Genomic DNA, 11,715 nt, shown 5'->3' with positions numbered 1-11,715 from the left:
TATTCCAACTATAACGAGGTGGATGACTCGATAATATTCCAATTGTAACGAGGTGGATGGCTCAATAATATTCCAACTGTAAGAAGATAGATGCTCGATAATATTCCAGTTGTAATGGGAAGAAAGGGATTAAAATATGCATTTCCAAAATAAATATAACAATAACTTCATATGCAGAGTTCTGGCCGACATTGGGCATACTTCTTTTCGACCGAATATCTTCAAACGACTCTGTTCAGAAATGTCTTGCACTCACTCTTAAGCATCCAATATGTTATCCCTTGATGTGGTTTCCTCAATATTGATCAAATTGTTGTTGATCATGTTTTGAATCTTGTGTTTGAGGGTTGAACAATTCTCAGTGTCGTGTCCAACAACTCCCGAATGATAAGCACATCTTTGATTGGCCCTGTAAAATTTTCTCAAAGGATTAGCCGGTCTTCCTTCTATAGGATGGAGCATACCCATTGCTTTCAACCTTTCATAAAGTTGAGTTTGAGATTCCCTTAGTAGTGTAAATACCTTAGGAGACTTCCTAAAATTTGGACGAGGGAATTTTTTCTGATTGAGATGGCGGTTTTGATATTTTCTTTGTTGGGCCAATTGCATACGGGTAGCCATGACAACAGATACCTCTTTTTCTTTTCCTTTTGGTATATTCATATCATTAATTCTGATAGCTTTGCCATTAGATCGCAATGCAGCAAGGTTTGTGACCTTTCCAGTTTTGAAACCATCTTCCAAAGCTTCTCCCACCTTAACGATCTCAACAAATTTTTGTCCTATCAGGCACAACATTCTCTCATAGTACTCAGGCTTTTGAGTTTGAATAAACATTTCAGTGATCTCACGTTCAGGCATGGGAGGTTGAACTCTTACAACCTCTTTTCTCCAACGAAGAGCGTACTCTCGATAGTTTTCTATGGACTTCTGTTTGATCTTCTCCAAATAGTAGCGATCAGGGGAAACTTCTACATTATGTCCAAATCTTTCAGCGAAATCCTTTGCGAGTGCATTCCAACTAGTCCATTTCTTTAATTCTTGTGAAGTAAGTCACTCTAGAGCTTCTCCATTTAAACTTCGACAAAAGAGATGCATCCATAATGCTTCATTTTTGCCAAATCCCATGAGTTGATCACAATAAACTTTTAGATGTGTTAGAGGATTTCCAGTTCCATTAAAAGTGATGAACTTTGGCACTTTGAACCCTTCCGGAAGGTCCAAATCTGGATGAATGCATAAATTTTTGTAGTTTAGCCCCACAACTTCTGAATAGTAATCAAGTTCTTTAATCACTTTCGCAATCTCTTCCTTCATGATCTGCTTAGTATTTTCCTCATTGGCCCTCCACTCCTTCTCCTTCTCTTTGTAGTGGTCAAGTTTGGAATAGGCAGTATAGTAAAGGTGTGGTTCAGTTTGGACTGGGATATCAAAAGTGACTTTTGGAGGTAAGGGTTGAGCGTTTGGTGGATTTTGAATGCCTTTTGCAGCGGTCTGGTACATGAAAAAGGATGTTTGAAGATTGTTGACATTTAGGCTTTCAAATGGAGGGAATGTGTGAGAGTTGTTAGCATTCTGATTTTGAGGGGGATGGAAGAATTGAGGGTTAGGATTCAGGCTTTGAAGAGGAGGCGGTGCTTGGTATGAAGTGTTGGTCTGCTGAAGATTTGGGGTAGTTAAGTTGATAGTTGAGGGATTTTGAGCAGGATTGGAGGGTGGGTTATTCTGGACATGTTCCGAGTTTGAATTCAGAGGAGTAAAATGGAGTGGAAGCCTTCCATGGCCTAGAGTGTTGACATCGACAGTCGGAATTGACAAATCTTGCTTTTTCTGGAGCTCAACCCTCAATTAAGCAAACTGTTGCATCAGTTGTGTGTTAAACTCATTTTGTTCAACGGTAGAGGGCTGAACTATAGCAACTTCAGTTAGGCCTGTATTCTCACTAGTCTGAGTCATTTTCTTTTTCCTTTTAACAAAATTTCAATTAGGGAAGGAATCTTTGAGAACTTTGAATGTTCAACCAATTTCTCAACACAAATCAGTTTTTAGTACCTCACAAAGAAAAACAACTCAGAATACAAATGTTTCAGTTTGTGTAGGTAATAGGTAATACAAGATATCACACACAACTTAATAAGCACACAAGAGTCGTTTCATTCGAAGATAAACTAGCCCACAAATATAGGAGATGATTAAATAGACAAAAAATTGTCTATTTGATTTTGGAATTAGTGAATAATAGGAAGGTTGACTTGTGTGGAGCCAAGGTCCTGACACTTCTAATTTTCGGTTGAGATGAAATTTCAATCTCCCTGTCAGAGTTGGAAAAGATAAAAAAAAATTCAAAAATGGGGACCGAGCCTTGATAGGTTGCCTACGTATCTCAAGAAGGAGAATTCAGGTCCTATGTAGTTCGACCCTTGAATTTCTTTTCGACTTGAGATATAGGGTTAAACTTTTTTCATAAATGAGAAAGTAAGATTTGAAAAATGAAGTTTAAATTTTGTTGGAAAACAAAGATTCAAAGAGTATTTGGACGCACGTTGATAGTAGCTTAATATTTATGCTTAGTGGTCCTAAAATATTTCCAGTAGGAGTGAGCTAGAACATCTCCAAATAAAGCAACATATTCACACAAACAGGTAATCATGTAGCACACAAACAGATATTGTCCGCTCTAAACAGATATGTGACCCTTTTATGCCAAGGGTAAGCCTAACGATTTGAGGGATGTATACGTCATTTGAAACATTTCATTGCCCCTAAAATCTAAATTACACAAATTCTATGAATAAACTGAATGGGGATATATAATAGAGGAGAGTGATACAAATTATCAATCCCACGCAGGGGTACCATCCTAAGCTATGCCTACATGGAAGATCCTTCGATATGAATTTTTTCTCATCTCCGAATGCTGACGTCTTTGGATGGGCTAGTAGCTTGTAAATCTTTTTCTTCAACTAGAATAAGCTATAATCTACTCCTTACCCCAAGGGATAATGATTCTTCAAACAACGTATACATCCTTCAAATTTAACACATAAGTATGATCATCTGTTTAGGCCATGGACCGTTTTGAACTCAAGGTGGTCTCTCTAATGGGCCCAACACACCTTGGGTGTTGGGTTGTCTTAGTTCAATGCGCTAAAAGGGATTTGGTTTCGCTCTACGCTAGTTGACTAAGAGTTGGTTTAGACAAGACCTGGTTACCCGAATTGGACAAACTACGGGGTGAAGTAGAATAAACGACGTTGGATGACCACAAGCCAACTATTCGTTTATCACTTCAAAAGAATTCAAATGTGATTTTCTGAAGGACAGTCGTGGAAAGACAAGTAACTGCCTTTTTTTCTAATGCAAACTATTAGTCGTTTGACGGAGTCGTTGCCATGAATGCCACAATTTATAATATACAAGAATTAAAACAATTAAGCAATTTAAAGAAATAGCCAAATAAGATAATTTTAAGATTAGAACCCATTCAACTTCCCAGTAGAGTCGTCATTCTGTTTTATTTTTAAAATATATTAGACCGGTTTTAAGAGCCGCCACTTAATTTTTAAAGTAAAATTAAGAAAACAATTTTTCCAAAAGATTAAAACAGAATCCAATGAAAATATTAAAAGGGGGTTCGTGGTTCATATTAGCATTTCGAAAAGGACTTAAAGGCACCCGAAATGCCCGCTAACATGCGATTATTCGGTAATTAACTATTTGGCTAATACTTATAAAAGATAAGCTTGCTTAACAACTTTAGGAAATTAACAATTTAAGAGTTTAAAATAACTAAGGGGGAAAAGGGAAATGTTATAAGGATAAATATTTAGGTAAATATTCTAAAGTCAAGTAAAAATAAATATTTGTTTAATTTTTAATAGTTACAAAACAGTTATTCTTTTGGGGAATTTAATTTCGAAAACCTTAAAATTATTAGCAAATAATAGCAAGTAAACAGCCAAGGCATCTGGATGATAAAAGGAAAGAGATTTGGGCCCAAGTCTGGTTTTATGTCCGCCTGGGTCAGTACTTGAGCCTAATTTCGTTTTGGGCCAAAGGCCCAATTCCACCTGTCCTACAAACTAATAATAATTAAAAGGGAAAAGGGTCAAATATGCCCTAAACTATTCGAAAAGGTCTAGATATACCTCCCGTTTAAAGTTTGGCTCAATTGGGCCATCGCCGTCCAACTTTTCGTCTAGATATGCCCTTATGGGCGTAAAACGCCAAATGGAATTGCCACGTCATTTTTACACTATCACATGGCATTGGAAAAGGGTCAAATATACCCCCTAACTATTCGAAAAGGTCTAGATATACCCCCCCCCCCTTTAAATAAACTACTCGACCCGTTTTCAACAATTTTTTTTAAAATTTTTATTTTTTTTGGGTAAATCCCGAAAATGAGTAATTGACTAATAAAAAAAATAGGAAAAATATGAAAAAAATATATAAAATTAACACAAAAAATTCGCAAATAAATATAGTAACCTTAAATTCAACAATTTCAACAATTTTTTTAAATTTTTATTTTTTTTCGATAAATCACGAAAATGAGTAATTGATTAATAAAAAATATGAAAAATATAACCTAAAAATTCAGCATAAAGTCATTTTCATATTTTTTATTAATCAATTACTCATTTTACTGACTAAAAAGGAAAGTAAGTCATATAAATTGGGACAGAGGGAGTACTAATTTTCGGGATTTATCGAAAAAAATAAAAATTTAAAAAAATTGTTGAAATTGTTGAATTTAAGGTTACTTTATTTATTTGTGAATTTTTTGTGTTAATTTTATATATTTTTCCTATTTTTTAATAGTCAATTACTCATTTTCGGGATTTACCTAAAAAAATAAAAAAATTTAAAAAATTGTTGAAAACGGGTCGGGTAGTTTATTTAAAAGGGGGGTATATCTAGACCTTTTCGAATAGTTTAGGGGTATATTTGACCCTTTTCCAATGCCACATGGTAATGTAAAAATGACGTGGCAATTCCATTTGACGTTTAACGTCCATAAGGGCATATCTAGATGAAAAGTTGGACGACGAGGGCACGAGTGAGCCAAACTTTAAACGGGGGGTATATCTAGACCTTTTCGAATAGTTTATGGGCATATTTGACCCTTTTCCCTAATTAAAATAAAAGGGGCATAGGCCCAATAATAATAAAATACAAAGCTGAAATTTTAGGGCTTTTTGGGCCCATTTCTCTACATTTATACAGCGTATACAGTGAGTGTATATCGTTGTATCACACTGTATATTAGTGTATTTCGGCTCCCGGGACCTGCATTTTTAGTTTTCCGGCCCTTTTTGGTTTCAATTGGACCTGTTCGTCTGCTCCATTATTGGTAATTGAGGGTTGACTCAAGAAAGAGAATGAACTTGGGCCTCCGTGGTCCGGTTCAAAATGCAAAGGAGATGGATTTGAGTCCAACTTGGACTCCAACGAGAGAAGGATCATGTAAAAGAGAGAAAAGAAAAGGATAAGTAGACATCTTATACAAGTAACCATATCTAAATAACAATATGCTTTCCTAACAAACAAGGTAGACACCCAGAATTCCCAACATATTAACAAACAAGTAAATGAGAACTCTTGATTTGAAATGGACAAAGAACTTAAGCAATCTCCATTTAAGCTAAAGAAAAGAATAATGGAGAACTCTAAGGTGTCATTTTATGATATACAAATAGAGATAACAGTTGCATAGAATGAAAAAAAAAACAACTAAAGAAGATTAGTGAAAATTTTCCACAGAAGAGTATAGTTAAAACAATGTATCAACACAATTTAATGAGATAAAATTCATCCAGAACAACGGGACAGAATCAGAAGGCTACTGTTGTCAAACCAAAAGTTTCAACAAAATAAGTATCTAAGGGAAACTGTAGTCCAGATCATGAAAGAAAAGCTAAAATCAAACAGAGTCATTTCATGCACAAATTATAAGTCGAAGGCTTCCACAACATATAAAGAAAAGAGGTTTACAAGCTTTTGAATTCAACTTAGTCACGTTTTAATTGAACTGAACAAAATTGATTAACAAATATATGATATTCACTTAAAAGTACGGCTTAAAGGAAAAGGGGAGGATGGAAGATCATTGCCATATAGAACAGTTTAGGAAAAAAGAAACAACACAAACCCACTATCTTATGAACATTAATCACGACAAATAAAGTGTGGAGGAGCATCGAGAAAACTAGTTAAACAGAGGAAATGATGCTTATGTTAAATACGAAACAACAATCTTCCCAAAAGGGCAGAAATCTCAACCAAAAGAATAATTCGACTTCACCCCATATTTAAATTGGAGAGCTTTTTCATATCAACAAGTTCTAAGTCTAAATTCTTTCAATAGAGTGGAAATTGTAGCCTACTAGATTTAACAACCAAACCAATACATTAAATTAAGGCGGAAGTTGGAGGCATAACAATATTAACAAAACAATTGGCTACAAACACAGAAAGCTATACTTGAACAGTAAATCAGATTTTTGCTCCAACTTTACTCAAAACACTTAAAGAGATCACATAAGAAGAGACCAATATGCTGTCACACATATATTAGAAGCACTAAACCATTAAACACAACACCATACTAAGCATAAAATCAATCTAAGATGGCATAACGAGTAGTTGAAATTCAAATGGATATGAAAGGAAAACTTTACACAGCCCACAAGCTTAAGAAAATAATAATCCACAAGAGTATATGCAGAAACCAGGAACAAGATTAGCCTTAAGTTGAATACTTGCACATTTTTCAAATTAAGACTAAGAAGATTCGCAGATTTAGAACTCATTTCGAAGCAACACCCACTGAAATGGACTCGAAACTATGCCTAGACAGGTTACCAGCAAGTTAGAACTTGAACAAATATCGACTATGAAGAAGCGCAAACATGGACACCATCATGTCAAAGAAGAAATACTAGACAAAAAAAAAAAAAATACAACTCTGCAAACAGTAGCTCTAGACAGAGAAATCGCACTAATGCATTTGACATTTCTTAGATGCAGAAACACGAATTCAGACGCATATTATCGAACAAATACGAAGGGTAAACCCAAGATAAACATTAATTTTTATGGATGATTCAAACGAGTAACTGGAATATAATCAAATAAGCTAAGAAGATTTGTGACTATAACAATAAAATACTAACAAAATAAATAGAGGAACATTGCTCTAGATAATACTCGTCAACCAAATTCTAACCTATAGAGACATAAAACAAAACTAAGAACACATAAACAGAACACATAGTAGAACGACGAATTAACAAAGGTAAGAAAGAATTTACCTCCTTTTGGGTAGCGACTAAGACGAGAACGAGCTAGCCACGATATCGATTCCACCACCAGAATGAGAAACCGAGACAACAACAAGAAAGTCAAATTCAAAACGAAACCGAAACTTGAGTGCCCTCTATCTTGCTTGTCAATTTTTAGGTCTATTTTAGCCTCGAAAACCTTTGTATTTTCTCTGTAATGTTGTATCTAATGTCTGAGTATCGACCTTATTTTTCTACTTTTCTAATCCATATTTTCCAACTCTATTTTATCTAACCTTAAACTGAAGGCAAAGAGGGACTTTTATAGAAGAAACTAAAGTTGAAATGGGGGAAAATCGAGTGAAATTGGGTGAATTTCAAATTTGAAGTTCAAACCTCCCTTGAGGATAAGGTTGCCAACAACTAGAATTCGTACCATTCTCAACGGAATGAGAATGCTATCCATCCGATTCAAGGGCAAGGACGAAGAGACAAGAAGATGGAGACACCTGGATTATTCCCGTACGGAGAGGATAAGGGAGAAAGGGAGACAGACGCGCGAGCTGGACTCGGGTCGCTAGATTGCTGGATTGCGATTTGGATCACGTTTCTGGACTGGATTTACAGCGTACTGGGTTTGCAATTTCTGGACTTGGTTCGCTGCTACTGGACTGGTTTTGGGAGTTCTTCGCGATTCTGCTCACTGAGGAAGAAGAGCATGCGTATGGGGGTGGGTCGGGGGTTCTGTTTGGGTCGTGCGTATGTTGTTGTATTGTATTGTTGTATTTTGTGGGCTGGGTCGATTGAATTTGAGAGGAAAAGGCCCAAAACCTTGTCTTTTAATGAGCTTAAGGTGAGGTCAAAGATAGGTTAGATCTTGGACTTTAAGAAATAGTCAAATTGAGTTAAATTAACAAATTCGGCTAAATCCCAAATAAAACGAATTAATATTAATTAATTAACGAGCTTCTTAAATCTTAACAAAAATAAAAATAATTAAACTTAAATTGTAAAACTAATGATTCAAAATTATAACCATAATTAAACTAAATTAATTTAATAGAATACTTACTAAAATTAAAATCTTTTTGAGATGATTTTCGAAATGTTTATAAAATATACTAATTATATACAAAATTATATAAAACATATATATTACTTAAAAATTATAAAAATGGTAAAATTAATTAGAATTAACTTGAAAAATATTTTGAACTTTATAAAGTCAATTATTTCAAATCATTTCGAATTTATGAAACTCGATGATTAATATATATTGTGGAGGTCCAAAATTGGGTGTCAACAGTATTTCATCCTCACCATCATCCTCTTCAATGCCATTATCATGTATAAATTCAAAATCTAATTGTGCTTCACCTGACATCTCCCCATTGTGATACCAAAGAGTATAACTTGGTATTATCTCATGTACAATTAAATGTGACCTAACTACAACACGTGTTCTAGAAGTTGCATTACCACATTTAATACATGGACAACGAATCGACATTGGTTCTCCTAATTTTGTAAAAGCATAATCCAAGAAATTCTCTACCCCATCTATATAAGCATTAGCAAGTCTATCGTTAATAAGTTTCATCCATTGCTTATTAGGTGCCATAATCTTCATGCATGTAAACTAGATATAAAAATACATTAGTATAACAACCAGGTACTCAAAAGATGGTAAAAAAAAAGGTTAGACAGACTTGAATAGTCAAATTACATGACAAAAATCTAGCAATTCAAGAAAATTCAACATATAAATAGTAAAAGACCAAATATTTCAAAATAATAACTATTGAATGTACATTCTAAACATCAATAATATGTTTAGTTATTTATAAAAAAAATTCTGTAAATGATGTTATTTCCCCAATAGACATCATTAGCTCCCTCTTATTAGTTAAACAACTTTGAGTTTTTGCTATAAGTTTTAACTTTCAGATCTCAATTATTTTTTTGGCAATTCTAAAGGTATCAACTATTTTCTTTGTGGCTATCTTGCATCTCCATGATAATTTTTAATACAACTTCTTACTTCTTAAAAAATGTTAGGAACTATAATGTAAATCTAATTATGGTTACTCTTTTTCTTAAATGTATGGCAGAACAAACTTTTGCAGATGATTTTAATGCAAATGAGGGAATCGAATGGTGATTACATGAGGAATATACCAAGATATGCTTGTAACTAAACTCCGAAACAGTGACCAAGATATTGACAACATATGTTATTAATGTAAAATTTCAGCTAAAAAATCCACAGTTCAATTGAAATTCTTGAAAAGTTGGAAAACTCATCAAGATGATCTAGTCTATAGTATCTACATTTATGGTTAGGAACTGAATATACAAAGTAGGTTCACAACAAATTTATAAAATTACAAACAAAAGTCCTATAATCTGATCCCATTATATTTATAGAAGAGTATGTAAAGACTAAACAAAAAAAGGTGAAATATTTTATATTTTTCTGTTTGTAGCATTTAAATTTTCTTACAGTTCTGCAATTTTTTATTACCTGTATTGAACACATTAAAGTTTGGACAGTGGTAGTTACCATTACTCAAAAGTCGATGGAACACACTAAAAGATCGCAACCACCAGTACCTCTTAAGAAATGGTCGATAAGACCAGATTAAAAAACATAGCAAAAGAAATGACCAAAACAATTTGGACAACTTTTGGGGTTCAGTTTTCATCCTACCTCAGAGCATTATAAAGGAGGTGGACAGGAAATGCATAGAGTTTTTGTGGGGTTGCAATGAAAACACAAGGAAGATTGCACTTGTGGCATGGAACAATGTGTGCAAGCCCAAAACTCAAGGAGGGCTCAATATCAGAAGTTGTCAACACTGGAATAAAGCAATTGTAGGGAAGTTGATATGGTTGTTATATCACCAAAAGGAAGCTCTATGGGTGAAATGGATCCATGGAATTTATATGAAAAATGAAGATGACTTTTCGACTCATCAACCTCCTAATGAAAACAGTTGGTATTGGAGGAGACTCAACAAGTTGAAAATGAGCATGATAGGATGGTATAGAAGTAACATATATATTCTAACTTCATCTGGTTAAGTACTTTGTTACTAAGAGCTACATGACTATGATCGAAACAGGAGTAACTCTGGACACAACTGCTCTAATTTGGACTAGGGTAATGCAACCTAAGCATAGGTTTATATTGTGGTTATCTTATCAGAAGAAATTGTTGACAAGAAATAGATTAATGTCTATGGGGATACAATGTGAAAGTACAAGTTGTGTACTCTGTGATCAACTGTATGAAGAGGACTCTACTCATCTATTTATGTCATGTCAATGGACAAGAGAATTGTGGAGGGAAGTTTCAGTATGTTTGGGGATTCAAATCCCACAAGCAGATGTCATGGAAAGTTTGCAATGGATCAAACAAAGACACTGGGCAAGTTAAAGAAAGAGATAGTGGCAACAGTGTATGGAGCTGTGATTTACTATATCTGCCAGGCCAGTAATCAGAAAATCTTTAAAGACTACAATGCACAACAGAAAGATATACTACAACAGATAAAGTTTGTCGATAAAGAAAGACTATGCCTGGTGAAAACCACCAAGAAGGGCAGGAAGTGTATAAACTTAGTTGAGAAGTTGAGTTCTTAGTTTTTGATTCTCGATTGTGAAGGGGAATCCTTCTGAAATGGTAGTTTTAAGTAGATGCTTTAGTTCTTTCACTGTATTGTTAAAACTTTGGCTGGTTTGTGGTAATAATATTTACAGTTTATTGCCAAAAAAAAAAATTTGGACAAATACGTGAAATATTTTCAAAAACAGATCAGTAAAGAAGAAAGGTTTAGAAAAGAAAAAAACATACCTTACAAAACCAATCAACATAGAGCCTTCAAAAGAGTAGTTTTGCAGTCACTTTCAACAACAAGAAGCACCACCGACAGATTTAGATCAAAGTCTACATCAACCGAGAAAGAAATAAGCGTAAATGAGATGCACTTCATAGAAAATAAAATATGAAATGAAACAAAGAGCCTACAAAAAAATCAATCAGTTACATGAAATCAGAGAAACACAATTTCAATATAGTCTTTCCAATGCTATATGTATTGCCTAATTTAAAAGAGTTTATCCAGTTTCTAAGAAGAAAAAATATAGGGAGAAAAGAAGGATGTATGAACCCTGAATGCGACATATTAATTCTCAACAATAATTTATGTTAATTCTTAACTCCTATTCAATTTGAAAGTATCTACACAAGGAAAAGATCAGACAAAAGAACAAGATCAGACAGGAAAAAATAGATTGTGTAGTAATTGACTGCAACCTTAACAAATGTGAAGGCATTCGCAAAACAACATGAAGAATCAGGGGAAATAATGCTACTTTATGGTGTATAACGTGTTGCGAATGAGATCATGGAGATGTGAAAACTTAA

This window comes from Solanum tuberosum, unplaced genomic scaffold (assembly GCF_000226075.1).
Source record: "Solanum tuberosum cultivar DM 1-3 516 R44 unplaced genomic scaffold, SolTub_3.0 scf00016, whole genome shotgun sequence".
Classification (NCBI taxonomy): Eukaryota; Viridiplantae; Streptophyta; class Magnoliopsida; order Solanales; family Solanaceae; genus Solanum; species Solanum tuberosum.
Note: the sequence above shows the minus strand (reverse complement) of the source record.